This window comes from Panulirus ornatus, chromosome 2 (assembly GCF_036320965.1).
Source record: "Panulirus ornatus isolate Po-2019 chromosome 2, ASM3632096v1, whole genome shotgun sequence".
Classification (NCBI taxonomy): Eukaryota; Metazoa; Arthropoda; class Malacostraca; order Decapoda; family Palinuridae; genus Panulirus; species Panulirus ornatus.
This window is the reverse complement of record NC_092225.1, coordinates 43,774,972-43,780,979: the sequence shown is the minus strand read 5'-3', so window position 1 is coordinate 43,780,979 and position 6,008 is coordinate 43,774,972.

The following is a 6,008-nucleotide window of genomic DNA, read 5'->3' as shown; positions in this document are numbered from 1 at the left end:
ACAAATCCATTTGCTTTTCTAAGTATTTCTCACATACATTCTTCAAAGCAAACACCTGATCCACACATCCTCTACCACTTCTGGAACCACACTGCTCTTTCCCAATCTGATGCTCTGTACATGCCTTCACCCTCTCAATCAATACCCTCCCATATAATTTACCAGAAATACTCAACAAACTTATACCTCTGTAATTTGAGCACTCACTCTTATCCCCTTTGCCTTTGTACAATGGCACTATGCACGCATTCCGCCAATCCTCAGGCACCTCACCATGAGTCATACATACATTAAATAACCTTACCAACCAGTCAACAATACAGTCACCCCCTTTTTTAATAAATTCCACTGCAATACCATCCAAACCTGCTGCCTTGCCGGCTTTCATCTTCCGCAAAGCTTTTACTACCTCTTCTCTGTTTACCAAATCATTTTCCCTAACCCTCTCACTTTGCATACCACCTCGACCAAAACACCCTATATCTGCCACTCTATCATCAAACACATTCAACAAACCTTCGAAATACTCACTCCATCTCCTTCTCACATCACCACTACTTGTTATCACCTCCCCATTTGCGCCCTTCACTGAAGTTCCCATTTGCTCCCTTGTCTTACGCACTTTATTTACCTCCTTCCAGAACATCTTTTTAGTCTCCCTAAAATTTAATGATACTCTCTCACCCCAACTCTCATTTGCCCTTTTTCTCACCTCTTGCACTTTTCTCTTGACCTCCTGTCTCTTTCTTTTATACATCTCCCACTCAATTGCATTTTTTCCCTGCAAAAATCGTCCAAATGCCTCTCTCTTCTCTTTCACTAATACTCTTACTTCTTCATCCCACCACTCACTACCCTTTCTAATCAACCCACCTCCCACTCTTCTCATGCCACAAGCATCTTTTGCGCAATCCATCACTGATTCCCTAAATACATCCCATTCCTCCCCCACACCCCTTACTTCCATTGTTCTCACCTTTTTCCATTCTGTACTCAGTCTCTCCTGGTACTTCCTCACACAGGTCTCCTTCTCAAGCTCACTTACTTTCACCACCCTCTTCACCCCAACATTCACTCTTCTTTTCTGAAAACCCACACAAATCTTCACCTTAGCCTCCACAAGATAATGATCAGACATCCCTCCAGTTGCACCTCTCAGCACATTAACATCCAAAAGTCTCTCTTTCGCACGCCTGTCAATTAACACGTAATCCAATAACGCTCTCTGGCCATATCTCCTACTTACATAAGTATACTTATGTATATCTCGCTTTTTAAACCAGGTATTCCCAATCATCAGTCCTTTTTCAGCACATAAATCTACAAGCTCTTCACCATTTCCATTTACAACACTGAACACCCCATGTATACCAATTATTCCCTCAACTGCCACATTACTCACCTTTGCATTCAAATCACCCATCACTATAACCCGGTCTCGTGCATCAAAACCACTAACACACTCATTCAGCTGCTCCCAAAACACTTGCCTCTCTTGATCTTTCTTCTCATGCCCAGGTGCATAAGCACCAATAATCACCCACCTCTCTCCATCAACTTTCAGTTTTACCCATATTAATCGAGAATTTACTTTCTTACACTCTATCACATACTCCCACAACTCCTGTTTCAGGAGTATTGCTACTCCTTCCCTTGCTCTTGTCCTCTCACTAACCCCTGACTTTACTCCCAAGACATTCCCAAACCACTCTTCCCCTTTACCCTTGAGCTTCGTTTCACTCAGAGCCAAAACATCCAGGTTCCTTTCCTCAAACATACTACCTATCTCTCCTTTTTTCACATCTTGGTTACATCCACATACATTTAGGCACCCCACTCTGAGCCTTCGAGGAGGATGAGCACTCCCCGCGTGACTCCTTCTTCTGTTTCCCATATATATATATATATATATATATATATATATATATATATATCGTGTCGTAGAAAGCGACTAATGGAGAAGGGAGCGGGAGCTAGAAAATCTCCCCTCTTTGCATTTTAACTTTCTAAAAGGGTAAACAGAAGGAGTCTCGCGGGGAGTGCTTATCCTTCTCGAAGCCTCAGATTAAGGTGTTTAAATTTGTGTGGAGGTAACCAATATGAGAGAAAAGTAGAGACAGATTGTATAATCGAGGAAAAGTGCCTGGATGTTTTTGCTCTGTGGAAAACGAAGCTGAATGATTAAGGGGAAGAGTGGTTTGGGAGTGTCTTGGGAGTAAAGCCAGGGGTTAGTGAGAGGACACGTGCAAGGGAAGAAGTAGCACTACTCTTGAAGCTTGGGAGCTGGGCATATGAGACCGGGTAACGAGTGGTGTGCTCAAGAATTAAGGTTATTAGTGGAAGAGAAGAGAGAGGCATTTGGACGATTTTTTCAGGGAAATAATGCAAATGACTGGGAGATGTATAAAAGAAAGAGGCAGGAGGTCAAGAGAAAGGTGCAAGAGGTGAAAAAGAGGGCAAATGAAAGTTGGGGTGAGAGAGTATCATTTAAGTTTCGGGAAAATAAAAAGATTTTTGGGAAGTAGGTAAATAATGTGCAGAAGACCAGGGGAGAAATGGGAACATCAGTGAAGGTGGCTAATGGGATCATGATAACAAGTTTTGTTGATGTGAGAAGGAGATGGAGTGAGAATTTTGAAGTTTTGTTGGATGAGTGTTATGATAGAGTGGCAATTTTAGGGTGTTTTGGTGGAGGTGGTGTGCAAAGTGAAAGGGTTAGGGAGAATGATTTGGTAAACAGAGAAGAGGTAGTAAAAGCTTTATAGAAGATGAATGCCAACAAGGTAGCGAGTTTGATGGTATTGCTGTAGGATTTATTAAAAAACGTGTTGACTCTGTTGTTGACTGGTTGATAAGGTTATTTAATGTATGTATGACTAATGGTGAGGTGCTTGAGAATTGACGGAATGGTTCCATAGTGCCATTGTAAAAAGGCAAAGGGGATAAAGGTGAGTGCTAAAATTAGAGAGGTATAAGTTTTTTGAGTAATCCTAGGAAATTATACGGGTCAAATCACAGAGGTATAGGTTATTTGAGTATTCCTAGGAAATTATATGGGAGGGTTTTGATTGAAAGGGTGAAGGCATGTACAGAGCATCGGATTGAGTAAGAGCCGTGTGGTTTCAGAAGTGGTAGAGGATGTGTGGATCAGGTGTTTGCTTTGAAATATGTATGTGAGAAATACTTACAAAAGCAAATGGATTTGTATGTAGCATTTATGGATCTGGCAAGGCATATAATAGAGTTGATATAGATGCTCTGTGGAAGGTATGAAGAGTATATGGAGTGGGAGGCAAGTTCCTAAAAGCAGTGAAAAACTTCTATCGAGGATGTTAGGCATGTGCACTAGTAGAAAGAGAGGATGTGATTGGTTCTCAGTGAGTGTCGGCTTGCGGCAGGGGTGTGCGATGTCTCCATAGTTGTTTAATTTTTTTATGGATGAGATTGTTACGGAGGTGAATGCAAGAGTTTTGGACAGAGGGGCGAGTATTCAGTATGTTGTGGATGAGAGAAATTTGGGAAGTGAGTCAGTTGTTTTTCTCTGATAGTACAGCGCTGGTGGCTGATTAGGGTGAGAAACTGTAGAAGCTGGTGACTCAGTTTGGTAAAGTCTGTGAAAGAAGAGTGTGAGAGTAAATGTGAATAACAGCAAGGTTATTAGGTACCGTACAGTTGAGAGACAAGTCTATTGGGAAGTATGTTTGAATGGAGAAAAACTGGAGGAAGTGAAGTGTTTTAGATGGGTGGGTTGGCCCCTATTTTCAATCCTTCCTTGCGCTGACTCGCTAACGCGGGACGCAGCAACAGTGTATAATGCATAAAAGAAAGAGGCAGGAAGTCAAGATAAAGGTGCAAAAGGTGAAAAAGAAGGAAAATGAGAGTTGGGGTGAGAGAGTGTCATTAAATCTTAGGGAGAATAAAAGATGTTTTGGAAGGAGGTAAATAAAATGTGTAAGACAAGGGAACAAATGGGAACATCAGTGAAGGGGGCTAATGGGGAGGGATAACAAGTAGTGGTGATGTGAGAAGGAGTTGGAGTGAGAATTTTGAGGGTTTGTTGAATGTGATTGATTACAGAGTTGGAGATATAGGGTGTTTCGGTCGAGGTGGTTTGCAAGGTGAAAGGGTTAGGGAGAATGATTTTTTAAACAGAGAAGAGGTAGTAAGAGGGAAAGGGGATAAAGATGAGTGCTCAAATTACAGAGGTATAGGTTTGTTGAGTATTCCTGGGAAATTATATGGGAGGGTATTGATTGAGAGGGTGAAGGCATGTACAGAGCATCAGATTGGGGAAGGAACAGTGTCGCTTCAGAAGTGGTAAAGGATGTGTGGATCAGGTGTTTGCTTTGAAAAATGTATGAGAGAATAACTTAGAAAAGCAAATGGATTTGTATGTAGCATATTTGGATCTGGAGAAGGCATATGATAGAGTTGATAGAGATGCTCTGTGGAAGGTATTAAGAATATATGGTGTGGGAGGCAAGTTGTTAGAAGCAGTGAAAAGTTTTTATCGAGGATGTAAGGTATATGTACGAGTAAGAAGTGAGGAAAGCGATTAGTTCTCAGTGAATATCGGTTTGCCGTACGGTGTGTGATGTCCCCATGGTTGTTTAATTTGTTTATGGAATGACTTGTTAGGGAGGTATATGCAAGAGTTTTGAGGAGAGGGGCAAGTATGCAGTCTGTTGTGGATGAGAGAGCTTGGGAAGTGCGTCTGTTATTGTTCGTTAATGATACAGAACTGGTGGCTGATTTGGGTGAGAAACTGCAATAGGTGGTGACTGATTTTGATCAGTGTGTGCAAGAAGAAAACTGAGAGTTAATGTTAATAAGAGCAAGGTTATTAGGTTCAGTAGGGTTGAGGGACAAGTCACATGGGAAGTAAGTTTGAATGGAGAATAACTGGAGGAAGTGAAGTGGTTTCGATATCTTGGAGTGGACTTGGCAGCGGATGGAATCATGGAAGCCGAAGTGAGTCATAGGGTGGGGGATGGGACGAAAGTTCTGGGAGCGTTGAAGAATGTGTGAAAGGCGAGAACGTTATCTCGGAAATCGAAAATAGGTATGTTTGAAGGAATTGCGCTTCCAACAACTTTATATAGTTGCGAGTGGTTGGCTATAGATAGAGTTGTGTGGAGGAGGGTGGATGTGCTGGAAATAAGATGTTTGAGGACAATATGTGGTGTGAGGTGGTTGACCGAGTAAGTAATGAAGGGGTAAGAGAGATGTCTGGTAAGAAGAAGAGTGTGGTTGAGAGAGCAGAAGAGAGTGTTTTGAAATGGTTTGGTCACATGGAGAGAATGAGTGAGGAAAGATTGACAAAGAGGACATATGTGTCAGAGGTGGAGGGAACAAAGAGAAGTGGGAGACCAAAATGGAAGGATGGAGTGTAAAAAGTTTTTGAGTGATCGGGGCCTGAACATGCAGGAGGGTGAAAGGCGTGGAAGCAATAGATAGAACTGAAACGATATGGTGTATCTGGATTGATGTGCTCTCAATGCATTGAACCAGGGCATGTGAAACGTCTCGGGTAAACCATGGAAAGTCTTGTGGAGCCGGGATGTAGATGGGGAGCTATGGTTTCGGTGCATTATACATGACAGTTAGAGACTGAGTGTGAAAAAATGTGGCCTTTGTTGTCTTTTCCTAGTGCTACCTCGCGCACATGTGGGGGGAGGGGGTTTTCCATCTATGTGTGGCGGGGTGGCGACGGAAATGAATAAGGGCAGACAGTATGAATTATGTACATGTGTATATATGTATATGTCCGTGTATGTATATATGTGTACGTTGAGATGTATATGTATGTATATGTGCGTGTGTGAACGTGTAGGTATATATGTGTGTATGCGGGTGGGTTCGTCCATTCTTTCGTCTGTTTCCTTGCGCTACCTCGCTAACGCGGGAGACAGCGACAAAGTATAATAAATGAATATATATATATATATATATATATATATATATATATATATATATATATATATATGCAGGAAGTGCAAGAAAGCGTC